The sequence below is a fragment of the Trichechus manatus genome, unplaced genomic scaffold (assembly GCF_000243295.1).
Source record: "Trichechus manatus latirostris isolate Lorelei unplaced genomic scaffold, TriManLat1.0 scaffold00033, whole genome shotgun sequence".
NCBI lineage: Eukaryota > Metazoa > Chordata > Mammalia > Sirenia > Trichechidae > Trichechus > Trichechus manatus.
The window spans coordinates 7,896,331-7,924,131 of NW_004443969.1; the positions used below are offsets into that span (position 1 = coordinate 7,896,331).

A 27,801-nucleotide genomic window follows, 5' to 3' on the forward strand; every position below is an offset into this window, starting at 1 on the left:
GCCTCCTGGAAGCCGTTCTGATCTTGCTGCAGACCAGGTCAAGGACGATTCTCCCACTTCCCACAATGCCCCAGCTGCTCCAAAGTCCCCCAGCTCAACTTGAAATGTTTTTGAAACCATTTGTCCAATGTCTGTTCTCCTTGCTAAACTGTCGCCTCCATCATGAGAGAGGCCAGGACTTTTCCTTCCCTGCCCCGGCCCTAGCATCCCACGTAGCACTTGCACAGAGTGTTTCAACAGATTCTGTAGAATGAATGAATGTTGAAGCAATGAAAGGAACATGGGCTGTAGATGCAAAAACCCTGGACTCACTTGCTCTCACAGCTTAGTGGCTGTGTAGTAGTGGGGAGAGTTACTTAACTTCTCTGAGTCTTTCCTTTCCCATCTGGGGGCTATTGTGAAGACCAAAAAAAAAAAAAAGGCAATTAATCTAAGGCATTCATTGTAGCACTGGCCACCCATCAGGACATGCAGAATTTTAGTTTTCTTTTTTGTTTCTTCAATGAATGTTCACCAAGACTAGAGTGAATAGAATGAACATATGGATTCTGTCCTGGGCACACAGGGGAAGGATAACTATTCAGGGAGGAAAGGAAAAGAGCTTAAGACAGGGCTGGTTTGGAGAGAAAATAGCATCACCTCCTTGGAGCACTGCCTCACGTTCTTGCCGTGGAAACTACCCAGAGCGAATGAGGCAGCCACCTGGCCAAGCAGATGCTGCAGCCATGGCCTCAGCCCTGTGGGCTCTGAGACTTCCATTTCTTTCTTTATTCTAGGCAAAATACATGCTGTGGCAATGTGGTAAGATGGCCCCAGGATTAACATACCTGGTATACACATCCTGTATGATCCCTTGCCTTGAGTGTGGGCAGGACCTATGAATATGATAGTAAAAGTCACTCCCTTGATTACATGACTGTTCTGTAAGACCCTCCTGAAGAAGGAAGCTGCCACATGGCGAGAGGGCCTGCAGCCTGCCTCTAGGAGCTGGGAACGACTCCTGGTTGACAACCCATCAGAAGACAGGAACATCAGTCCTACAACTGCAAAGAAGTGAATTCTGCAACAACCTCAGTGAGACTGGAAGAGGACCTGAGCTCCAGATGAGATGACAACCTGGCAGACACCTTGATTTCAGAGTGGGGAGACCCTGAGCGGAGAACACAGCCATGCCACTTCTGCCTGACAGAAATGTGAGAGAATAAGTGGGTGTTGTTCTAAGTTGCCAAGTTAACAACAATTTGTCACAGAGCAATAGAAAACTAATATACATGTTCATTTAAAAAATAATAAATAAGAATTTAGGGATAAGTAATGAATTCACCTACATTACCATCACCAACAGCCATTGTTAGATGCACGAAATTTATTTTTTTATGTTTTAGTTCTGTTTTACCTTTTAGGATAGTTGTAATTATGCTGTAAGACCCTTTTCTATATTAGTTTTGATTAGCTCAATATCTAAAACACTTTGTAAGCTATCACATATTTTTATAAACGCCATCTTTAATGGCTGTATCATAGTCCATTGATTAGATCTATCCTAATATACTTAGCCTTCCTTTATGCTTTGACATTTAGTTCTTCCAGGTTGTACTCTTCTAAATAATGCTGCAGTTAACACCTCTGTGAGAGAAGGTTTCTTTTAGGTTAACTCCCAGGTCTACTATCCCTTTGATTCATACTACTTCCTTAAGTTTCCTCTATGACATATTTTCTAAAATTTTGATAGCATTATAAAAAGGAGTCAATTGACAATTTTCTCTGTTCCTCTGTCCTGGAAGAAGTACAACCAGAATGCTCCTTAGAAGCAAGGATGGCAAGACTACGTCTCACATACTTTGGACATGTTATCAGGAGGGATGAGTCCCTGAAGAAGGACATCATGCTTGGTAAAGTAGAGGGTCAGTGAAGTAGAGGAAGACCCTCCATGAGGTGGATTGACACAGTGGCTGCAACAATGGGCTCAAGTATAACGATTGTGAGGATGGTGCAGGACTGGGCAGTGTTTCATTCTGTTGTACAGAGGGTCGCTATGAGTCGGAACTGACTCCACAGCACCTAACAACAACAATGACATATTTTCTAAATTTTTTATAACATTATAAAAAGGAGTCAATTGACAAGTTTCCTCTGTGCCTCTGTCTAGCTGATTTTCTTTTTTGCCTCCTATGACTTGGTTTTTCAATACCCCATAGGAAGCTATGAAAACATCGACTCTTCCAATTCTTTTTTTAAAGAGTGTCCTTCTCTTCACTAGGCCCTTATGCTACAGCAGGAAACACTCTCTTGTGACCCCCTAGGTAGCATTGACCTACATCTTTGTCTCATTGTTCTAGCACTTCCTGCTGTTTCCCCACTTCACTGGTCCCTCTCATTACAGATTTATACTGTAAAGCCAAGTGATTTCTTATATGCCACATCCCTTGTGTACTCAAGGCCATTTGAAGTTAACCCCAGGTGAGAGCTCAGCAGTGGGATATACCCATCCCAAAGCGTACACCAAGAGTCCAAAAGGCTTCCATATGCATTTTGTATGAATGCCCACAGTGTCCCTTCAGTGGCCACTTGTTAAAAGTCTACTTACTCCTACTCCCAATAGTAAGGTAAAGGAAGTGCCCCCTCCCCACAAATAGACCTGAATAGCAACCACACATCTCTAAAACTTTATCTCAGTGCTCAGCTGCATCTTACCTTCCTTCATCCTGGTCCTACAGCCCAATATAATGAGATTCAGTTCCAGACCACTGGCCAGTGGCCCACTTTATATCACACAATTCTCACCTGGAGCTCCCAGAGTCAACATAGTAGCAAACCATTGAGGGAGCACCTGAACAACCATGATTCAGTTGCAAAAATACAATGTGTGGGAGACAAGCCCGTTGCCTATTCAAGAGCTATTTCCCCCTCCTCTCACCTATGGGAACATGATTTGTTCAGGGATCAGGTCACCAGTTTCTGAATTAAAAGACAAAACTTCATGAAAAGGAAGTCTTTTTCCCTTTCATTCTTTCCTTTCTTCATTCTCTATCTTGGAAGCAGGTATGAAAGCTAGACCTGGAGCTGCAGTAAACATTTTGCTGCCCTAAAGGAAAGGCCAATTGCAGAGATGCTAAGGGCTCTTGACCCTGAGGGTCATTGAACCAATGCCAGCATCTGCCTACCCCTAGACTTCTTATTAGGTGAAGAAAATAAACCCCAATTTGCTTAAGGTACTATAATTTGTTTCCTGTTACTTGAAGCTGAATGTACTCCTCTCTGATATGCCAAGCAAGAGTCAAACACACTATCCAAATAGATGGAGAACCAGAGATGGAATTATTGGAACAAAAGATATGAGCACTTGAAGATCCTGGATACACAGGGACAAAATACTTTTAAAGGGCTTCTATGGCAGTGAGATACCATTTCACTCTCACTAGGATGGCTAAGATTTAAAAAAAAAAAAAAAACACAAATGTTGGCAAGAATGTGGGGGAAATTGCTGGTGAGAATGTAAAATGATACAGCCATTGTGGAAAATAGTGTGGCAGGTCCTCAAAAAACTAAAAATAGAACTACCATTTGACTCAGCAATTCTTTTCCTAAGTATATGCCCAAAAGACCTGCCTGCAGGCACAGCTGAGAAGAGGGTCTCCTGATCAAAGAACTGTATCCTGAATTGTAATCTGTTACTTCCCTAATAAACCTTATAACTGTAAGTACACTTTTGAGTTCCGTGTGGTCATTGCGATGAATTATCAAACCCAGCAGAGAAGTCGACAGTACTATGGGAGGGACAGCTGGTATAAGAACTGGTGAAAAGATTGGAGAGAAGAGGTATGTCTGACCTCCACCTCATAGCAGTCAGCTTGAGCTGTTGATGCTAATAATGATTCTCCTCCCACCTTGTAAAGTTAGACGAGGAGGTCAGATACCTCCTCCATGACATTTTTTACAGGGGGGTTATTGCTTATGAAGTACTGGGTTTCAGTTTATAGCGATGGAAAAATCGCATTAATTAAGGGTGGAGTTGCTCAACCGATTATTTTAAGTGCTGTATAAGTTAATAAGTTGTACACCTGTAAAAAGTTGAATTGGCAAAAGTTGTGTGATATATTTACAACAAATGCCAAAAAAAAAAAAAAAAGACTATCTGTTGAGCCTGCTTATATACAACCAAATACCTCGTGGGATTTAGTTCCTTGGTTTGGAGGTTTAGGGGCATGGTTTCATGGGACAACCCAGTTAATTAACATGGCCTAATAACATGTTTAGTGCTTCTGTTCTACCTCCTAGTTAATCGCATAGTTCCTAGGGTCTTAAAAGCTTGCAAGCAGGCATCCAAGGCACAACAATTGGTCTCTATTCACCTGGAGCAACAGAAGAAGAAGGAGAGTCAGGAATAGGAAGAGGAAACGGAATGTGTAGCTAATTGCCTCCGTGAACAACTGCCTCCTTTGGCATGAAACCAGAAGAACTGGATGGTACCCAGCTACCATTACTGAACATTTTGATCAAAGACTGTATAGAAGAACCCTGATCAAAAGCGGTAAAATGCAGAACATAATTTTAAATTCTCACAGACTCTAGACTTTCTGGAGCCACGGAGGGTGGCTAAACCCCTGACACAATTGCCCTGAGATTATCCTTAAACATTAAGCCAAAAATAACCCCTGAAGTCTTCTTAAAACCAAACAATGGTTTAGCTTAACTAGTAAAAAACATCTGCTTTGAGCATTATGCTCTTTTAAGAACTATCTATGTGGGATCAAATTGACAACAGCAACTTGAAAGATTAGATAGGAACCTTAGGGGGAAGTGAGCTTATGTTAATGGGGGAGGAACAACTGAAAAAAGAAGGATGAGAATGGTGGTACAACTCAAATAATGTAATCAATGTCACTGGATTGTACATGTAGAAACTGTTGGATTGGTGAATGTTTTGCTACGTATATTCTCGACAACAAAAGGAAAATAAATAAAATTTAAAATAAAAACAGAAAAAAGAATTCTGATGGTTTTCTTTCTCATTGACTAGATTTTGAAATACGTTTATGAATGAGCATAGGAAGATGAGTTAACCTCTTTTAGCGTTAGTTTTCAAATCTATAAAAGGCGATAATGTCCCCTCCCTCATTGGGTTGTTAAAAAAAAAAGAAAGAAAAAACACTTGCTGTTGAGTTGAATCTGATTCATGGCAACTCCATGTGTGTCACAGTAGAACTGTGCTCAATAGGGTTTTCAATGTCTGTGACCTTTCAGAAGCTAATTGCCAGGCCTTTTTTCCTAAGCACCTCTGGGTAAATTCACTAACCTTTCCTTAGCAGCTGAGCACGTAACTGTTTGCGCTGCTGAGAGACTCCCACTAAGTTGTTATAACAAATAAATGACAGCACAAAGCCAGGACTAGAGTGAGGAGAGCCAGGTACTTGCTCCGGGCACAAAATTTCAAGGCAGCACCAAAAATTCAGTAATCAAGATTAGTAATATTTTAATGCAATACTTTGTTTTTTTTTAGAAAATCAAAATTAATGCAAAAAGTCCATGGTGAACAAAATTTCAAAATTTTTAATAAAGTCAAGCTCTAACCCTCCAACTCACCTCCCTCGCCTCACCCTAGTCCCAGCCCTGGTGAGGTAATCTATGTAAAAAGAAGCCTGTAAAACACCATCTGGTAGCTGGAAAGAAATGATAAACTTTCCTTGCTTTCCCTTTCCCATCCATATCTTTATGGGATTAGTAGATTCCTTCTACCACTTTGCTCTGTACACGTTTTCCTAAAAACCAAACCAAACCCACTGCTGTTGAGTTGATTCCAACTCATGGCAACCCCACGTGTTACAGAATAGAACTGTGCTCCATGAGCTGTTCTTGGCTGTAATCTTCATGGAAGCAGATCACTACTTTCCTTCCTGGCTCTGCTGGGTAGGTTCGAACAACCAAGCTTTCGATTAGTACACAAGGACAAACTGTTTCCGCCACCCAGGGACCTTCATGCTTTCATGAGGAACCATCAATTTGTTCCTGGGATTTAACCTCCCAGGAGTCAGGGTGTAGATCTTTGCAGTCCGCCTTGCACCAATTTGGTCACAAAGGACTTGTAAACAAGCACTGTTGAAACCACTTCTTCCTCTTGCATCAGCTGTCTGCACTGAGATGACGCCCTTCTCAATGAAAGAAAGGCTTGAGAGGAGAGGTGGAGCCCATGCTCTGTGCCAGATGAGATCTAATTACTGCCAGTGAGTGTCCCAGGCAGAATAAACACCAATGAAGACAAGAACACTCCTCAAGTCTCCAGCCCTGTGTGGAATCCTAGCAAAACAGTCCTAACATTACAAAACAGCCCTTCCCTACTGTTGGCATAATTTGTGCCATAATCTTGGAAAGGTTTCCAGAATTTTCAGAGAAGCCTACCTACCCCATCACAGGAAAAAAAAAAAAAACAGTCTCTGCTTGTATGTTTGTTTCTCAGCAAGGGAACATAAGAAACAGCACAGCCTGGGCTACAGCAATTCAAAAAAGTAGGTCGTAAATATCCTTGAATCAAATTACTGTGGCTAAGGCTGGCGGCAGACACCACTAGTAAGCAGGTTCTACATGGTTATTTTTTTTTCCTTTCCGGAGTTATGGAGACCAAAGCACTGGAATCTTCAAGACCCTCTCGCCCTGAAAAAGTAAATAGCAGAGAATTCAATATTATTATCTATGGATTTTTTTTAGTACATACTATATTCCATGCTGTTTCTAAATATAATTTCCATGAAATCAAACTGACAAGGTAGATAGTGAATTATCCTTGTTTTAGAAACTAGAAAACTCTTTGAGAGATATCTGACTTGCCAAATACGGTGTCAGCATTTGAACCCAGGACAAAATCTTTCCATCAAACACTGTGATTCTCCATCTGGCTCACAGCTTATGTGGAAATGAACAATTCTAAGAGATTCATGACCTTACAGGCTAATGCTCTTCCTGAGGAGTTCAAAGACTTAAAACAAGCTTGCTCTATATCACAAGCCTTTAAAATGGGTCCTCCATCAGCCAAGCAATTTCACTTATAGGAATTTGACCCAAGAAAGCAATCAATAAAATACCTGACAATGTTTATCTATAAGGCTGTTCATAGCAGTGTAATGAATAATAGTGAAAAAAGAAAGAAAAAAAAAAAAGAAATGCTCCAAATAGGGGATAGTTAAATTATGCTAACAAAATTTGGTATATTCATACAATGAGATATTATTCAGCCATAAAGAGAAATGAAGTTCTGATACATGCTATGACATGGATGAATCTTGAAAACATTATACTGAGTGAAATAAAGTCAGACACAAAAGGATGACTATTCTATGATCCCACTTCTGTGAAATATCTAAAATAGGCAAATACATAGAGATCAAAGTTTTTTAGTGGTTACCAGCACTGGGGGATGGGGAGTTATTGCTCACAGGGCACTGAATCTCTGCTAAGGGTGATTAAAAAAATGGAAATGGGTAGTGGTGATGACTGTACAACACAATGAACATAATGAATGTCACTGAATTGTACACATAAAAAAGGTTGAAATGGCAAATACTTTGTTATATATATATGTGTGTATACAGACACACACACACACACACACACATATAACAGCAAGAATAGAAAGAAATAGAGAAAGAGGGAGGAAGAAGACTTATAATGTCCCCACGTTTTTCCTCCTTGTGTAGTTACCCTGTTGATAAATACCCATGTAGAATAACTGGACTTCCCGTTCTCTATTACCATGAGGAGTCCTAAACGTTTCTGCCTGGCTCATGCTGCTCTTGGCTTCTAATATCTTTTGGCCATATTTTTATCCTCTCTCCAGTCCACTTAACCCCAAACATGGAAATAGCCTCCTTCCTTGATTTCTCAAGGCATCACTTGGATCTGTGACTGTTAGTGAACAGTCTACCAAGGAGATCATAAGAAGAATACAACATCGGGAAATAAAACTGAAATCTCAAAATCAGACTTCAGTATTCCTAAATCTATCCTTCATGCTTCAGTGCAAGAAGCTGCCTGCTGACGGTCTTACGTCTTTGCCTGGCCTGCCTTCCCCTGCTACAGGTCGCTCTTACTTATGTCCAAGTTCTTCTCATTTTCCTCTGTCCCTGGCCTGCAACCCTTAACTCCAGACCCCCAAGGGAAGCCAAAAGCCAATGAAGTGACTTTTTTCACTGCTGTTTACCTCCTCCTTCTCCTCCTCGTCTCATACTTCAGAGTTCCTGGGTGGTACAAATGGTTAACATATCAGCTGTTAACAGAAAGGTTGGGGGTTCGAGTCCACCCAGAAGTGCCTTGGAAGAAAGGCCTGGTGATCTACTTCCAAAAAAATCAGCCATTGAAAACCCTATGGAGCACAGTTCCACTCTGACACACATGGAGTCACCAGGAGTCGGTGTCGACTCAACAGCAAGTGGTTTCCTCTCAAACTTCAGTCCAGTGAAAGCATTGGTTCTTGCCTTTGCATAACCAAAAGCCCACCAAAGTTTTTCTTATATCCCAATTAAAGGTAATTTCTTCCTCAAAGGAATTTTGCTACCACTCCCTAGAGAATCCAACACAAACTGCCAACCGCTTTTAAAGTAGCCATTTATTTTCCTTCCCGACACACATTTAATTGAATTCTTCAGAGCCATTAAAAGTCATGTTGTAGAAAAGTATTTAATGACGTGGAAACAGTGTTCGTGGCATATGGATAAGTGACAAAAAAAAACTATCAAAAAGTACGTGCAGTAGAATCCAAATTATATGAAAATTATGTATACATTTGATTATGAAGAGAGGGTAAAATTTTGAAACATATTGTTGTGTTTTTCTGTTTTGCCTTCCTACTTCCATCTGCCTCAGAGCAAGGCTTTATTACAGATGCCAAGAGAAAGAGTTGCTGTTTAGTGTTTGACATTCAAAATAGGATTTCACACATGAGGTGGGTTTGAAAGCTAGGCACTGTTAAAAGCGGGCCATTCACCATGTCAATGACTATGCCTGCAGGATTAGAGGGAAGAGAAACGGAGACAGAGTGGGGTAGATGTTGAGGGAGAAGACTTGTCCTATGAGCTCAGGGGAACACTGAGGGCAGACCCCACCTCTCCCTAGTTTCTACTCGGGCCTTAGAAGGAGACCCCTGTGCAAAGAACCCATGAAACACAGTGTTATGGATACAACTGACTCCCCCAAAATATGTGTTGGAAGCCTAACCCCTATGCCTGTGGATATAATCTAATCTAATGCAATGTAATCATCTCCCATAATGTAACCTAATGTAACATAATTAATCAATCAAGGTCATACCAGTGTAAGGTGGATCCTAAACCGAATCACTTCTGAGTTATAGAAATAGCAGTATAGATACACAAAGAGTCACTGGGTAGCACAAAAGGTTAAGCCCTTGGCTGTTAACTGAAAGGCTGAAGGTTCAAATCCACCCAGGGCCTCATCAGAAGAAAGGCCTGGCACTCAGCCTGGAAAACCCTATGGAGTGTAGTTCTACTCTGCACCCATGGGATCGCCATGAGTTGGAATCGACTTGAACGGCAACTGAATTTTCAGGGATACACGTAGACACAAGGGGAAGACAGACTACCTGATGCCGACAGAGGCAGATGAATCTACAAGGCCAGGAATTCCAAAGACTGCCAGCTACTGGAAGCTGAAATAGACAGAGAAGGATCTCCCTCTAGAGCCATACCTTGAATTCAGACTTTTACCCTTCTGAACAATGAGAAAATTCCTGTCTTTAAAGCCACCCACTTGTGATATTTGTGTTACAGCAGCACTAGGAAACTAAGACATATAGCTCGACCCCAGCATGGCGGAGAGACATGGCTGAGAACATGCGTATAGTCATGGGGCATGAACTCCGAGTTAAGACATGGACAACTGAAAAGCATTAGTAAACCAAAGTGGGTTAAGGGTAAATGGAAGATACAGCAGAAATTCAAGGGGTTTATAGCACCAGCAGGAACCACAAAAAGACCTCATTAGCAGAGGGAGGCCCCAGACCCTGAACAATCCCAAGAAAGAATAGGACACGTGTCTGCATTCACTGATGTCAGGACAAATCCCGGTGGAATGTCCGAGACAAGACCAGGCTAGCCGTATCTCAGCATTGAGGTCCAGGACACAAGCAAAGACCAGCACGAGGCTGAGGTCTCTCTGGCCACATGGACAGGCAAGGCCGTCCTCCATATTCCCAAATGCCATTCTGAGACGATCTGGGTGAGGGTGGGCAGGAAAAGAATCTGAAAGCCTGAGCAATTTTTCCAAGAAGACTAAGTTAAACCTAAAGAGATTTTATACATTATTGGCTTGGACTAATTTTAAACTGAAGCCAAATTTAGAGTCTTTTCTAGCAACCCAGAGTAGGAGATGGGTAGGGGAGATGGTTCAGAGTATCAGATTAGTTATAGATCAGGAGTGCTCGGTCTTTGGTGTGCATCAGAATCACCTGGTTGTTGTTGTTGTTAGTTGCCATACAGTCAGCTCCATCTCATAGTGACCCCACCTACCCACCTATCCATCCATCCCTCTACCCACCCACCCATCCACCCATCTACACCCACCAACCTATCTATCACCAGGAATAAAATACATATTTGCAACAGAATGAAATGTTGCCCGGTCCTGCACCATCTTCAAGATCGTTGGTAAGCTCGAGTCTATTGTCCTGGCCACTGTGTATTTTGAGTGCTAGACGGCTCATTTTCTAGCACTATATTGGACCACAGGGTTTTCATTGGCTATTTTTTGGAAGAAGATCCCCAGGCCTTTCTTCCTAGTCTGCCTTAGTCTGAAAGTTCCACTGAAACCTGTCCACTATGGGTGACCCTGTTGGCATTTGAAACACTGGAGTCATAGCTTCCAACATCACAGCAACACGCAAGCCACCACAGGAAGAAAAACTGGCAAATGAGTGGTGGAGGATCATCTGGAGGTCGTGTTAAATTACATATCACTGGGCCCCACCCTCAGAGTTTCTGATTTCTAGGTAAGTCTGGGGTAGGACCTGAAAATTCATATTTCTTTTTATTTATTTATTGGTGAATTTTTGTTTTTATCAGGGGTAGGTTGAGAAGTCACCTTGGGTATACCCCCAGGGAATGTCCATTGCCGATTCTAATCTTCCTGGGATGGTTTTTTGAGTTTTTTCTTTTTCTTGGAGCTATTGCTCTTGCTGCTAGCAGCCTCTTCAGGTCCACTGCTGACTGGCTCCTCCTTGGAAGAAAGTTTTTTCTTTTTCTTTGGGACACTTCTGCTGTTACCTGCCTCTTCAGGATCACTAGCTGGTTCCTCTTTGGGGAAAGATTTCTTCCTCTTGGGGAAACTTGTGCTGACAGCTGTCTCTTTGAGATCACTACTAACCAACTCTTCCCTGGAAAAAGATTTCTTTTTCTTGGGTTTGGGGAGAACAGAGCTAGATGGGTCTTCCATTCCATTTTCCTGTGGAGCTTCCTGGGGCCTTCGCTTTTTCTTCTTTTCTGGGTCATTCAGCCGTCTCCTCACACTCCTCAGGAGTACTACTGCTGTTTTCCAAAGCCATGAGCACAATCACAGCCAGCTGCTGCTTTTACTTCTTCAAGTGTTTCTTCTCCTGTTTCTCCAGCTTCCTAGCACTCTCGACGGCCGCTTCTTCTACCTAAACCATTGCCTCCTTCATGACATCCAGATTCTTTCACAGACTCTCCAGTCTCGTAGAACGAGAGCTGCTCCTTGACTTGCTCTTGAAGCTTTTCCCCAAATATGCTGGTGGGCATTATGAGAAACAATGAACTCGTGAGACAATATTGCATTTGTTTGTCAGGTATCTGGAGATGCGGCCTCTGTTCTTGGCAGCTGCTCAGCCAATGAAGATGGAGTGGAAAACGAGTCCATATTTTGAAGTGTTTCCCCTTGTCTTCAGGGCTATGGAAGCTTGGTCCCTTTTGCTGGGCCCTGGGAATCACTCAGACACCAGGACTGGCCATAACCCCCATGGCTGAGGTCTGTATAGGTCAGGGGCCCTGGTCAGCTATCACTGTGAAAAATTTGCATTTCTTACAAGCTCCCAAATGATTCCTATGTTGCCAGTCCAGGGATGACACACTGAGAACCACTATTCTGGAGAATTAAGGAACTCCACTTTCTTGATACATCTAAATGTAGTAATGTTGAGTCTTCCCCGTCTCCATCCATCCGTCCATCCACCCATCCACCCACTCAGCCACCCACCCACACCCAGCTATTTCTCTATCACCAGAAATACAATACATATACCAGTGGCAGTCATGAGTATAATTAGGTTGTAGAAATATGGATGATTTGTATTCTTTACTGTGTACATTCTGAACTTTTCTAATTACCTAAAATGTGCACATAGCACTTCTGAAATCTGAATATATACATGTGTGTACACACACACACACACACACACACACACACACATACATATATATACTCTTCCTTCAAGGCTATAACTCTTCTTCAAGGCCTGGGCTGGTCCTGCCCTTCCTGGAACTTCTTGGAGTAGATATTTTACAACGAAGATCAGGTCTTTTTATAGCAAAGAACACAGACACCAAATAGGTGTGATATGGGGGTAAAGAAAAATCCCACAGCCTTTAAATATCTCCTTCATCCACCTGCTGTATCAGAAATTGTTTAATAGACTAACCCCTTAAAGATCTTCTGAAGATGTACATCATCACTGACCTCAGTTTCAATGTTATGTGGTAGGAATCACAGTTACCCATCCAACCAGGAAAAGTTACAATATAACACAACATCTGGATTGACCTAGGGACATTGCTTCTTAGGACAGAACAGTTTAAGGGGTTAGGACAACCAACAGATTTTTTAAAAAATAATATTTTATTGTGTTTTCAGTGAAAGTTTGCACTGCAAATTAAGTTCCCATTTGACAATTTCTACACAAATTGTTTGGTGACATTAGTTATATTTTTCACAATATGTAACTGTTTTCTTTAATTATGTTCTGGTTGCTCTGTTTCCAGTACCCTAGTTTCCCTGCCCCCTTATTTTCTCATCATTGCTTTAGTGTAATTGTTGACCTTTTGGCCTCATACTGATGGTTTTTTAATTGAGCATTATACTCATGGATAATATTCTTTATTTTGTGTCTCAGTCTGTTATTTCACTAAAAGGTGACCTGAGGGGATAACTTCAGTTCAAGGTCGAAAGAGTGTCTCAGGGCGATAGTCTCAGGGAGTCCTCTAGCCTCAAACGGTCCAGTAAGTCTGGATGTTTTAAGAATTTGAGTACTTTTCCAAGTTTTAGTCCCATTCTGTCAGGGTTTATCTATCGTGGTCCTGATTAGAACGGTCAGTAGTGGTAGCTGGGCACCATCTAGTTCTTATGGTTTGAGGGTAGGTAAGATGGTGGCTTATGTAGGCTATTAGCCCTGTAAGACTAGTCTCTTCTCTGAGACTTTGGTTTCCTTGTTTCTGTTTTGCTCTTAACAAGTAGAGACCAACAGTTGTATCTAGATAGCAGATTTTAAGGTGAGTTTCAGTACCAAAAATTCCAGGCATGCCACCCAGCCTGGAGGAAGGAATAGCAGCTGTGAGCCCCCAAGGGTTAGCCCGGGAAAGGAGTCCTGGAGAGAGGGAGCTAAGGCAGGCATGCATAAATCACATTAAGCCTGAGATGCCAGGGTTCCCCGGGATGCACCGCAGCTCCCAGCTGGTACCCGCCCTGCCACCTCAGTGCAGCTAATTTGCACAGGGGCTTGGCAGGAAGCCTGCTGGGAAGGCCAAATGGCCAATACAGGTGGAAATAGTACATTTCACACACAGTTAAGGTTTAAAAGCAATTCAATTGCTTGTGGAAAATTGTCCTTTGAATGTCTTGGGATATCTTATTTCCAAAGGTAAAATTTTCTGGGCAAGAAGTGGTGCAGGAGGCCCAAATCTGGCTCATAATTAAAATCACAGGAGGCAATTCGTTTTAAAAGGTAGCCTTAGTTCTTACAGAGACCCAGCTTGCCTTCTGTAAGCACCACCACCCACTTATTTCGTATCTGCCTCGTTTATACAAATGGCTTAAATGGAGATTTCTTAAACTCTGCTTTAGGGGTGTCCCGGCCTTAGAGGCTAAGCGGACAGACAACAGCTCCAAGCCAAGAGGATCCATTTATTTAGAAGCACTGAAATCCATCTCTTTTGGCTGTAACACTCTGTTGATCTTATTCCACTTCCAGCTCAGGAATAAAATCCTTCAGCAGCAGCATTAACAAGCTGCTGAATAGTTCTCTTGAATTCCACCCAGGACTGACCATCCATGGCCTCTGTGTTCAAGGTGACACATACCATCGCTCCCAGGGCACAGGAGGCCCAGCTAACTGTGGAGCAATTATCTGTTCCCTTGTCATTCTCCCTACTTGGCTGTGAGCTCCTTTAGGACGGGAATCATGTGTGAATCATCATAGTAACCATAAATGCCTAGCACTGTGTCTGGTGCATTGTACGTTACTTAATGTTTGTTGAATGAATTAATGAATGAATGAGAAGTTCAATAAACACATAACAATAATTGTAATGGCTCCCATACAGAGAGCATTTGCTATGTATCCAACAGTATGCTAAGCAGTTTCCATTTATGATTCCATTTAATCCTCCTAGGAAATCATTTTACAAGTAAGACAGGACTGGAGGTGGTGAATGGGGAAGGAAAAGGAAAAGAAGGAAGAAAGATGAAAAGAGAGAAGGGGAGGGATTAGAGAGAGGATAGAAAAGAAGGCGAGGAGAGGAAAGGAAGAGAGGAGTAGGACAGAACAGACAGGAGAAGTGCAGGATGGAGAGGGGAGGGGTGATTAGAGCTGAAATGGGGGTAGGAGGGTTTAAAAAGAAGGAGGGAGAGACTGGCTGGCCCCTGCAAGCAGCCTTGTCCAAAGGGGAGCTCCGTCCAGCGGAAGGTGTTGGGAGGCCTGCAATCGAGCCAGCAGAACACACCATCTGGAGGGGTTGAAAGGGACCTGGTGCAACTCCAAGATAGCAGTTGACACCAAGGACCCGACAAGAGTGACCTGCTGGACAACAGGCCTGGCAAAAGGACTCTTCATGCAGGCCAAATTTGAAAACTGAGCCGGGCCTGGTAGAAACCTGTCAGCAAGTAGTGAAGCAGGCGACGCTGGATTAGAAAGCAGCGACTGGACACCAATCCCCAGTTACTAACAAGGCCTTAGGCGCAAGGCGGGAATCCAGTTACGGAACTACAGAACAAGAGGAGGACCAGGGAAGGTATTTATTGTCATATTATAGCAAACTGTTTGTACATTTGTTTTGTTTTAAAAGTAAATACTTCATTGTTTTGGAAAAAATACATGGTCATTATAAAATAAAATTAAGCAATACAAAATAGAACAAAGGACAAAGAATAAAGCTCCTTAAATTGTATTACCTAGGAATAAGTCTTGTTACTGTCAAATAAACTTTATTTCAAACAACCCTCTAAGCTCATATACGGAGAGAAACATAGATAAATAGATGGATGCCCAGATGGACACTCGAACAGACAGATAGGTAGATATTTACTAAAATGGAATCACATTACAAATGTTATTTTTAAAGTACTAAATTAATTTTGAATTTAACAGGGAAACATTCTGCAGAGATGCTGAAGGAATTGCTGAACTCAACATAAGTAATCTGTCACAGGAGATTAATTCCCGAAGAATCCTTTGAGGTTAAGGAAAAAAAAAAAAAAAAAAAAACTATGAAAAATATTAAGAGGGTGGAATCGTGGTTTTTTAGGAATGGTCTTCATTCTAGATAGCACTGTTTAACTCCTTGCTGTGAAAGATGAGAAAAGTAGCACCAGTGCCGTTTCTCCCACTTCCAGTTGTAGCTTAATTCTTGCAGCTATGTGGTTCTTTTTATGCTGATGTGTTTTAAACATCTGTATTCTATTCAGTAAGCAAGTTCTCATGGTTGTCTTGTTTCCATTTTTAAATGGATTCAGACTGGCCCTTATACCAAAGCTTCCCTATCCAGAGGTCTTGATTTTGATCCATCTTCCTTCATCTGCTGGATTTACTAGTAAGTTTTGCCCCCCATCCCTAACAAGGGCTATTGTGACTGTATTCCTTCAGCTCTGCACACCTGAGAGATCTGTTACCATTTTGTGTGTGTGTGTGGTCATATATTTATGCCATCAATGAGTTAGAGTGTTTCACGAAACTAAATTCTGGTATTTTAAAATAAAAACTCAAAATAGATATTTTTCACAAAATGGTCTCTTTACTAGTATTAATGCTATGAAGGAAGAAATTGAGACTCGTTTAAATTGCTATTTCTGTAGTTGCATTAACACTTTCCCTAAAGCAGTGGTCAGGATTTGGTTAAGATTTTGGTTAAGCAATTATTATTTTAAAGTTTTAAAGTTAAAATAAGAATAGAACTTTAACTGAAGAGTTAATTTTAGGTTTTAGTCTCTTGTTATGTAAGGAGTGATTAAATGTCATAAAATGCAGTATTTCAGGGACCAAACTTCTGAGTTTAGCATTTATTATTAAATCTTCCTCTCGGGTTTCATGATATAATAAATTTGTCATATTTTCAGGGAAAAAATTAAATAATGCTATATGATGTAAATTAAAATTATAATTCATTCTGATCTATTGCTATTTGTTAACTATGCAAATTCTATGCTCAAGGTATACCTTACTTTGGGCTTATTAATCTGTTACTCATTTGCTGCCTGGTGCATGCCTGACTTTTGTCTTTTTTCTTTCCAGAAATCATTTCTAATATTAGTTAGTCAAGTATTCTTTTTCAACACCATTTTTACTTTTTAAAATAATTTATTTATATTTATTCCTTTCTATTTTTATTTTAATTTTTTTTGTCAGAAGCAATGTGTTCACAATTTCATAAGAACATAGTAGCACTAATTTCTGTCTCTCTCCTGAGCCTTTAAAGACAGAACAAAATTGTCTGTCTTAAAACTTACTGCTGAATGAAGGCGAAAAAAAAACTCTCTCCCAAGAATCCGTAACCACAAACTAACCTTCCCACATATTTAGAGGCCAAATTTATATTTCCCAGTGGTCTGAAAAAACCTCCAGCCAAAAGTATGGTTTCAGATCATCCCAGACTTTGATATTGCCTTAAACCACAAAACAGAAATAAATGCAGTTCCTCTCTGGAGGATACCACCTTCAACCCAGGCCTCCAAGAATTCCTACAGCTCAAGTTCCAACCGAAATGAGCATCTTGGAGTTTAATATCACAAAACACACAAGAAAACAAGGTACCATGTTTGAGAATAAGCCAAAACTAGAGAGGGCTGAAACACCATGCAATATGTCAGATATTAGAATTACCAGACACACAATGTAAAATTATGTTTAATACACTTAAATAAATAGAGGGGCTACTTGAAAATGAGCAGTGTGAAGTGTGACCACAGAGATTTGAAGATGAACCAAACAAAATATTCAGAAATGAAAAAAAATCTAATAACTGAAATTAAAACCTCAGTGACTGGCTAACAGCAAATTAATCACAGAGAAAAGTTAGAGTGGAAAGAATGAGGAGGCTGCGTCTGGCTCCTGCTCTCACAGGCATTGCAGTACATTGAGCTCCATAGAGACAGCGCGGGGTCAGGCAGAGCTGGTCGGCACTGGGTAACTCTGCCTCGAGGATGAAAAAATAACTAAACATGGGCAAAGAAGATCCTAAGAAGCCGAGAGGCAAAATGTCATCATATGCATTTTTTTGTGCAAACTTGCCGGGAGGAGCACAAGAAGAAGCACCCAAATGCTTCAGTCAACTTCTCAGAATTTTCTAAGAAGTGCTCAGAGAGGTGGAAGACCATGTCTGCTAAAGAGAAAGGAAAATTTGAATATATGGCAAAGGTGGACAAGGCCGATTATGAAAGACAAATGAAAACCTATATCCCTCCTAAAAGGGAAACAAAAAAGAAATTCAAGGGTCCCAACGAACCCAGGAGGCCTCCTTTGTCCTTTTTCTTGTTTTGTTCTGAGTATTGCCCAAAAATCAAAGGCAAGCATCCTGGCCTAGCTATTGATGATGTTGCAAAGAAACTTGGAGAGATGTGGAATAATACTGCTGCCGACGACAAGCAATCTTACGAGAAGAAGGCCGCTAAGCTGAAGGAGAAATATGAAAAGGATATTGCTGCATACCAGGTTGAAGGGAAGTCTGATACAGCCAAAAAGGGGGTTGTCAAAGCTGAGAAAAAACAGAAAAAGGAGGAAGAGGAAGAGAAAAATGAAGATGATGATGAATAAGTTGGTTCTAGCACAGTTTTTTTTCTTGTTTATAAAGCATTTAACCCCCCTGTACAAAACTCACTCCTTTTGAAGAAAAAGTTGAAATGTAAGACTGTGTAAGATTTGTTTTCAAACCATTGTTGTACTGTTGTTAGGTGCCATCAAGTCGGTTCCGACTCACAGTGACTCTACAGGACAGAGTAGAACTACAGATTTGAATCTGTAATGTAAAACCTTCCCACAAAGAAAACTCCAGGCCCAGATGTATTCACTAGAAAATTCTACCAACTCTTTAAAGAAAAAATAAAGCCAATCTCACACAAACTCTTAATTTTTTAAGGCAAACATAATCCTAACACCAAAACCTGGCAAAAACAGTACAAGAAAGAAAAATTATGGTTCAATCTAACTCATGAACATAGATGCAAAACTGTTAATGAAAATATTAGCAAAGAAAATCCACCAATTTGGCAAAATTAGTTCAATTAGAAGTGCATTTACCTCTTGACCTAGCAATCACACTTCTTGGGATTTAGCCTACAGATTTAACTGCCCTCATATACAATAATGAGTGTTCATTACAAAATAGAGTATTCATTGCCACGTTGTTTGTATTAGCAAATGATTGGAGACAACCCAAGTTTCCAGCAATAAAGGGCTTGTTAAATAAATTGTGGTACATTCATACAATAGAATATTGTGCATCTATATAAAAAAGAATGATGATATTCCATATTGATATGAAAAGATCTCTAAGATATATTGTTAAATTAAAAAATCAAAGTATACAACAGCATGCTGACAAATGTATAAGAAGGTAGAAAAATAAGAATTTATATTCATATTAATTTGTATGAATATTAAGAAACACCAGAAGATTACAATAATCTAATCAAAATGGTGAACTGTTTTTGGGGAGGTGGGTTGTAATCAGTGGTTGGAGAAGGAATTTTTTGTTGTTGTTGTACTTTAGATGAAGGTTTACTGAACAAACAGTTTCTTAGGAGAAAGAATTTTTTATTGAATTTTCTCCTTTTATGTTGTTGAGCTTTGTGACTATATTATAAATAAATAAATAAATATCAAACAATAATAATGTCATATGGGGACAAAGCAAAACAAGCTTATAAGAAAAGAAGTGGGTGATAGGCATTAAGGCATTTCAAGGTCCTTTATCATTTTGGGATGGTGAGTAAAGAAATTGCTTAACATTGGAATCTAATAAGTTAAACAAATTCATGTTACAATTCCTAGGCTGATCACTAAAAGAATAGATATAGCTGTGTATAACTGCTGAATCCATAGGGGAAAAAATGCGAAGTAACAAAAAATACTTAATCTGTCAAAAGAAGACAATCAAACAGAGAATGAGGTGGGAGGTGGGAGTGATAAAGGTACAGCAAATAGCACAACAAAAAATGGTGGAAATATAATTAGATATACCAGTAAAAACAGCAAATATAAATGGATTGAATGTTCATTAATAAATAAAGATTATCAGAATTTTTAAATATCTGGTTATGTGGTCTTTACAAGAGCATATAAATAGAACTTAAGGATACAGAAAGGTTGAAAAAAATACAATGGAAAACGCTATATGGCAAATATTAAGCAAAATAAAGCTAATGAAGCTATATTAATACCAAACCAAATGAATGTTAAAGCATAAAATTTTCTTAAAATAAAGTTTAAATAATATGCATGGAATAATATAACCTCAAAGTGTATAATGCAAACTTTGGCAGAATTACTAGGAGATATATCTCACAACCATAGTGAGAGATTTTAACCTATCTACCTCAGAACTTGTGGTTTCAAGGAGACAATAAATAAATAAATAAGGACATACAAGATTTGAACAACATAAAAAATAATCCTGAACAAAAGGCTGTATATAGAACTCTGGAGCCAATAAAAAGAGAAAACAGATGAAGCACACAAGAAACATTTACAAAAATTGACTTTGTACTAGACTATAAAATAAGTGTTAATAAATTTCAAAGGACTGATATCATCAGAGTATGTTTTCTTACTTGTTGTTGTTGTTAGGTGCCACTGAGTACCTTCCAACTCATTGCCACCCTACTTACAACAGAATGAAACACTGCCCAGTCCTGCACCGTCTTCATGATCGTTGTTATGCTTGAGCCCATTGTTGCAGCCACTGTGTCAATCCACCTCATTGACGGTCTTTCTCTTTTTTGCTGACCCTCTATTTTACCAAGCATGATGTCCTTCTCCAGGGACTGATCCCTCCTGATAACACATCCAAAGAATGTGAGACAAAGTCTCATCATCCTCACTTCTAAGGAACATTCTGGCTGTACATCTTCCAAGACTGATTTGTTCATTCTTCTGGCAGCCTATGGTATATTCAATATTCTTCACCAACACCATAATTCAAAGTCATCGGTTCTACTTCAGTCTTCCTTATTCACTGTCCAGCTTTCACATGCATATGAGACAATTAAAAACACCATGGCTTGGGTCAGGTGCAACTTAGTCTTCAAAGTAATATGTTTGCTTTTAAACACTTTAAAGCAGTCTTTTGCAGCAAATTTGCCCAATGCAATACGTTGTTTGATTTCTTGATTGCTCCTTCCAGGGGCGTTGATTGTGGGTCCAAGTAAAATTAAATCCTTGACAACTTCAATCTTTTCTCTGTTTATCATGATGTTGCTTATCGGTCCAGTTGTGAGGATTTTTGTTTTCTTTATGTTGAGGTGCAATCCATACTGAAGGCTGTAGTCTTTAATCTTCATCAGTAGGTGCCTCAAGCCCTCTTTATTTTCAGTGAGCAAGGTTGTGTCATCTGCATAACACCAGTTGTTGATGAGTCTTCCTCCAATCCTACTGCCAAATTCTTCTTAATATAGTCCAGCTTCTCAGATTATTTGCTCAGCATACAGATTGAATAAGTATGGTGAAAGGATATAACCTTGACACACACCTTTCCTAATTTTAAACTATGCAGTACCCCCCACCCCCCAACTTGTTCTTTCAAATAACTGCCTCTTGGTCTATGTACAGGTTCCTTATGAGCACAATTAAGCGTTCTGAAATTCCCATTCTTCACGATGTTGTGTTATGACACACAGTAGAATGCCTTTGCATAGTCAATAGAACACAAGTAAACATCTTTCTGCTATTCTCTGCTTTCAGCCAAGATCCATCTGACATCAGCAATGATATCCCTAGTTTCACATCCTCTTCTGAATCCGGCTTGAATTTCTGGCAGTTCCCTGTCAATGTAATGCTGCAACTGCTTCTGAATTATCTTCAGCAAAATTTTACTTGCGTGTGATGTTGAAGAAAGAAGTCCAAGTTTCACTGAAGGCACTGGCAAAAAACAAGTCTCCAGGAATTGACAGAATACAAACTGAGATGTTTCAACAAATGAATGCAGCGCTGGAGGTGCTCACTCATCTATGCCAAGAAACTGGAAGATAGCTACATGGCCAACCAACTGGAAGAGATTCGTGTTTGTGCCCATTCCAAAGAAAGGAGATCCAACAGAATGCAGAAATTATCAAACAATATCATTAATATCACACACAAATTTTCTTACTACTAGGCTAATTCAAAATGAGTCAAGACCTAAATACAAAGCCAAAAACTATAAAGTTCACAGAAGAAAAAATAGGATCAATGCTAGAGGCCCTAATACACAGCATTAACAGGATACAAACCATAATCAACAACATACAAACTCCAGAAGACAACCTAATAACTGGGATCTTCTAAAAATTAAACACTTACACACATCAAAAGACTTCACCAAAAGAGTAAAAAGAGAACTTACAGACTGGGAAAAAATTTTTGGACATTACAAGTCAGACAAAGGTCTAATCTCTAAAATCTACAAGAAAATCCAACACCTCTACACAAAAAGACAAATAATCCTGTTAAAAAATGCACAAAGGAAATGAACAGACACCTCACCAAAGAAGACATTCAAATGGCTAACAGACAGATGAGGAAATACTCGCGATCACTAGCCATTAGAGAAATGCAAATCAAAACCACAATGAGATGCCATCTCACTCCGGCATTACCAACACAAATCAAAAAAACAGGAAATAACAAATGTTGGAGAGGCTGCGGTGAGATCGGAACTCTTACGCACTGCTGGTGGGAATGCAAAATGATACAACCATTTTAGAAAATGATTGGCACTTGCTTAGAAAGCTAGAAATAGAAATACCATACAATTCAGCAATCCCACTCCTAGGAATATATCCTAGAGAAATAAGAGCCGTCACATGAATAGACATAGGCATACCCATGTTCATTTCAACATTGTTCACAATAGCAAAAAGATGGAAACAACCTAGATGCCCATCAACAGATGAATGGATAAACAAAGTATGGTACATACACACAATGGAGTATTATGCAATGATAAAGAATAATGCTGAATCTGTGAAGCATCTCATAACATGGATGAAACTGGAGGACATAAGCCAATCACAAAAGCACAAATACTGTATGAGACCACTACCGTAAAAACTCATGAAAATGTTTACACACAAAAGGAAACAATCTTTGATGGTCATGAGGTATGGCGGTGGATACTAAATAGACAATAGATAAGTGGTAACTTTGGTGAAGGGTAAGACAGTGCACAATACTGGGGAAGCCAGCACAACTTGTACAAGGAAGGGTCATGGAAGCTCCATAGACACATCCAAACTCACTGAGGGACTGAACTGCTGGGCAGAGGGCTGTGGGGACCTTGGTCTCTGGGAACATCTAGCTCAGTTGACATAACATAGTTTATAAAGAAAATGTTCTACATTCTACCTTGGTGAGTAGCGTCTGGAGTCTTAAAAGCCTGTGAGCAGCCATCTAAGATACTCCACTGGTCTCACCCCTTCCGGAGCAAAGGAGAATGAAGAAAACCAAAGACACAAGGAAAATATTAGTCCAAAGGACTAATAGACCACATAACACAGCCTCCACCACCCAGAGCCCAGAAGAACTAGATGGTGCCCGGCTACCACCACCAACAGGGATGTGACAGGGATCAGATCACAACATGGATCAAAGACCTAAATATAAAATCTAAAATGATAAAGATGATGGAATTAAAAATAGGGACAATGCTAGGGGCTCTAATACCCAGCATAATTACAATATAAATCATAACTAACAATGCACAAACACTAGAAGATAAAGTAGATAACTGGGAGCTCCTAAAAATGAAACACGTCCATCAGCGACCATGTAGAACACAGAACTGCCCCATAGGGTTTCCAAGGCTGTAAATATTTACGGAAGCAGACTGCCGCATCTTTCTCCCACAGAGCAGCTGATGGGTTTGAACAACTGACCTTCTGGTTGACAGCTGAGCGCTTTAACCACTGTACCACCAGGGTTCAACCCCTTTCCTTACTAAGGGTATACTAAGTATAAGGATATACTAAGGATATACTCAAGAGATGCTTTCGTATCCACCCACTGAAAGCTTTTACTTTCTTCTTTATATCTGTCAGTGTTGCATAAAATTTCTATAATATAGGGCAACATTTGTAGTAACTGTTAAATGAGAAACTATTTTGTTCTGTAAGCCTTCATCTTAAGTGAGAATAACAGCACAATTCGAAGAGCGTAGTCAATGTCACTGAACTGTGCGTGTAGAAATTTTTGAAATGGTGTATCTTTGGCTATGTGTATTTTCACCAAAAGAAAAGGTTGAGAAGTTAGAGGGTTAATATGTTGTGGGGTTGTTAACCGATGTCATAAAACAACATGTGTACTACTGTTTCATGAGAAACTATTTGTTCTGTAAGCCTTCACCTGAAGTACAATAAAATATAAAAAAAAAGGAAAAAAAATTTCTATAATAAACATGTATTGCTTTAAAAAAAAAAAAAAAGTAAGGGCACAGTGGTGTTTCTTTTTTTTTTCTTGATTTTATTTATAGCCTGCCTTTTTCCAAAATGTATTTGAGGTGACTTTTAACAATAAAACATACAATGAGGTTAATGAAATAGAAAATCAAGACCAAGAGAAAACAGAGAGCAAATAAGGAAGCAGGGAAGGAGTAAATGAGTTGCAAGGATAACCTGGTTTTCTGTTGTGAAATGAGTTACTTCATATCCCTGCCATGTCCAAATTGGATGGGCCCTAGGACCTGGTGGGAAGGTCAGCAGGTTCCAGCTAGGGAAATGGAAGCCCTACAGGAGGGTGGTTTTAATCTGCCAATTTTGGAAGCAGTTCTCCAGGCCTTTCTTCCTAGTCTGTCTTAATCTGAAAGTGCCACTGAAACCTGTTCAGCATCATAGCAACACACAAACCTCCAAAGATAGATGGGTGGTGGCTGCACATGAGATTCATTCTTTGATCACGGGGATGACACAGGGCCAGGCAGCGTTTTGTTCCATTGTGCTTGATGTTGCCATGAGTCCACAGCCAACTAGACAGTGTCTAACAATGACAACAGCAACAAAGGAGTAAAGCAGAGACTAGACCTATGCATGGCCTTGAGCTAAGTGCCTATTTCCCCAACATAGCCCCACAAGAAGTAGAACATGCAGTCATGTCATAAATAAGGAAACCGTGTCATAATTATACCTAGAGCCAGCCAGCTAATGCCTCAAGAAACATCTAAGAACGTGCTTACAGGTTGATTTAAACAAATCAACATTTACAACATTGAAATGGGACATTAAAATTGAAAAGTTAACATGGGGACAATTCAGAAACGGGCTACTTGTTTTCTTCTGGAAGAATAACACTTTCACATGATTGTTCTTAATGTTGCAAGTAGATTATTATCCAGGGACGTGGGTTGGACAGGCAACCCAGCTGTCCTTCCCTCCTCCACACATACCTAGGCTGTTCTTTTGTTTGATGCTGCCATATTTTTGTTAAGCATGGCAGAGTTCATTTCATCACCTACTGCCCACACAGCCCCAACTCTAATGCCTCCCCACTTCCTGCAGGGTAAACTACAAATTCCTCAAACTGATATTCAAAGCTCTCAATAACCAGATCACACCCCATCCACCTAAATTGTTTCCAACTCAAATTAGCAAAAACTTACTCAGTTAAATAGATATGGGTACAAAAATGCATAACTTCCCCATAAAATCTGACACCTAGCAGAGGAGATAGATACCTATCTATATATAGATAGACAAATCCCAACAACACAATGTGGAGTGGCAATTATAATGGGAACCCAAATGGTGGAATAATTTATTTTTTTGTATTAGGGTGAAGGGGCAGTTAGAAAAGCCCAAGATGCTAGGAGTCATCTGAGCTAGGTCTTGGAGTATGAATAGGAATTTGGCCCGTTTAACGGGAAGGGTATTCTAGCTAGGATGAGAAAAGAGTTCAAAGGTGTGAATGAGCATTTTTTTTCAGGGAACAGAGAGCAATCCAGAGCCGCTAGAGAATAACAGGACTACTTTACTGCAAAACTCCACTGGCATTATTGACATTGCATGTTGTCATGGCTGAATTGTGTCCCTAAAAATATGTGTATCAATTTGGCTAGGCTATGATTCCCAGCATTGTGTGATTGTCCACCATTTTGTCATATGATGTGATTTTCTTATGTGTTGTAAATCCTGTCACTATGATGTTAATGAGTTGGATTAGCGGAGTTATGTTGATGAGATCTACAAGATTAGATTGTGTCTTAAGCCAATCTCTTTTGAGATATTAAAGAAAGAAGCGAGCAGAGAGACATGGGGGACTCATACCACCAAGAAAGTAGCACTGGGAGCAGAGCGCATACTTTGGACCTATGAACCCTGCGCCTGAGAAGCTTCCCGACCAGGGAAAGATTGATGACCAGGATCTTCCTCCAGAGCCGACAGAGAGAGAAAGTCTTCCCCGAGAGCTGACGCCCGGAATTTGGACTTCTAGCCTACTAGACTGTGAGCGAATAAACTTCTGTTTGTTGATGCCGTCCACTTCTGGTATCTCGGTTATAGCAGCACTAGATGACTAAGATACATGCCAAGTGATGCCATCTATACAAAAATACAGTTTGAACTGTACCCCCTGAATGGTGTGGCCCCACAGCATCTAACTGAGAATGGCTGGACGTGCAGCTAGAAAGGTAAGCTTGGGCTAGGTGATAAGGGGCTTTGAAATCTAAAGAATGTATACTTTATTCTGTGGAAAATAAGAGACCTGTCAGGAATTTTTAAGCCTGGAGTGACTCGATCATGTTTGAATATTCAAAAAGACACTTATTTTAAAAGATCATTCTTAAGTATCCAGAAAGATAATTTGGGGCCAGAGAGAGAGGCTGGAGTTCAGTTAGGAAGCAATAGCTTTGGCCAATGATTTAGGAAGACCCTGAACAGAACAGTGGAAAGGGGAGTTAAGGTAAGGGGATGGGTGGTGAGACTTTCAGTGGGAAACTCTAGTGAAGTTAGTAAACCTTTGATGTGGGTGGTGAGAGGAGGAGTCTACAATAAGTCCAGGAATTGGGGGACAGAGTAGGTGGGAATAGTGTTCCCCAAGAGAAGAAATTCCAGGTAGGAACTGGTTTATGGGGAAGGATGATAAGTTCCATCTAGGATATATGAATTTAAGAGGATTGTGGAACATTAGTATAACTTGAGATAAAGGTCTGGGATTCATTAGCAAAAGCTAGGCTCAAAATAAAGATTTGAGAATTATAACAAGTAGAGAGTAGTTGAAAGTCATGGAACTAGATTTCTAGCTTTTAGTTATGATGCAGACAATTGCAAATGGTCATCACTCCCACTATAGCAACTAGGGAAAAAAAGGAAAATCTAAAAAAAAAAAAAAAAAGTACGTTTTTAAAAGACTTTTTTAAAATGTATGTTTTTAAAACAGCTTTGTGGAAGCAAAGAAGTCTAAAAGAACAAAGTCCCATGAAGGATGAGACCTCCCTATGTGAGAGGAGTTGAGGGGCTGGTGGTGCCTTTCTTCCCTGGAGGTGTCTGCTGGGTCTTGGGACAAATGTATGTGGAGAATCTAGCTTAACAGATTTAGAGGGACTTTGTAGGGTTGAGGAGAAAGCTTTGGAACTTTGATCAACCTTGCAGGCTGGCAAGAAAAATTGTAATCTGTAAGAGCTTTAAACACAGAACTAGTTCTTCGAGTCCTCCGATTGTCCCCATGTAGTTTATCCTGGGTGTGCAGTCATAGCAGGGAGAGAGAGCTACAGGAGGCAGAGAGAGACCTCCACAGTCATGTGGTGCTCAGATACCAAAGTCCTACCAGAGGCAGGGACCGATAATATACATACACAGGACAACATCTTGACCCTTATCACTCATCATATGCAAAAATTAGTTCAGATTAAAAAACTGTTACTATCTAGTCAATTCCAACTCATGGCGACCCTATGTGTATCAAAATAGAACTGTCATCCATACGGTTTTGACGGGCTGATTTTTTCAGAAGTACATCACCACAATCAACCAACTTGTTCTTATAGACATATAACAAACACTCCACCCAACAGCAGCCAAGTATACTTTCTTTTCCAATGCACATGGAACATTCTCCAGAATAGACCACATATTAGGCCATAAAGCAAGCATTAACAAAATCCAAAGCATCAAAATATTACA

General features: G+C 40.1%; 1 non-coding gene and 2 pseudogenes across 1 annotated transcript; 1 reads left to right on the plus strand and 2 right to left on the minus strand.

Moving 5' to 3' along the window:
* Positions 1–11,121: 11,121 nt before the first annotated feature.
* Positions 11,122–11,662, minus strand: LOC101344859 (nucleolar protein 56 pseudogene; annotated as a pseudogene).
* Positions 11,663–11,942: 280 nt separating this feature from the next.
* LOC111820314 (small nucleolar RNA SNORD86) lies at positions 11,943–12,027 on the minus strand. The gene has a single exon (XR_002823870.1). It is a non-coding gene; the product is annotated as a small nucleolar RNA SNORD86 (small nucleolar RNA).
* Positions 12,028–17,661: 5,634 nt separating this feature from the next.
* On the plus strand, positions 17,662–18,253 carry LOC101345106 (high mobility group protein B1 pseudogene; annotated as a pseudogene).
* Positions 18,254–27,801: the final 9,548 nt, after the last annotated feature.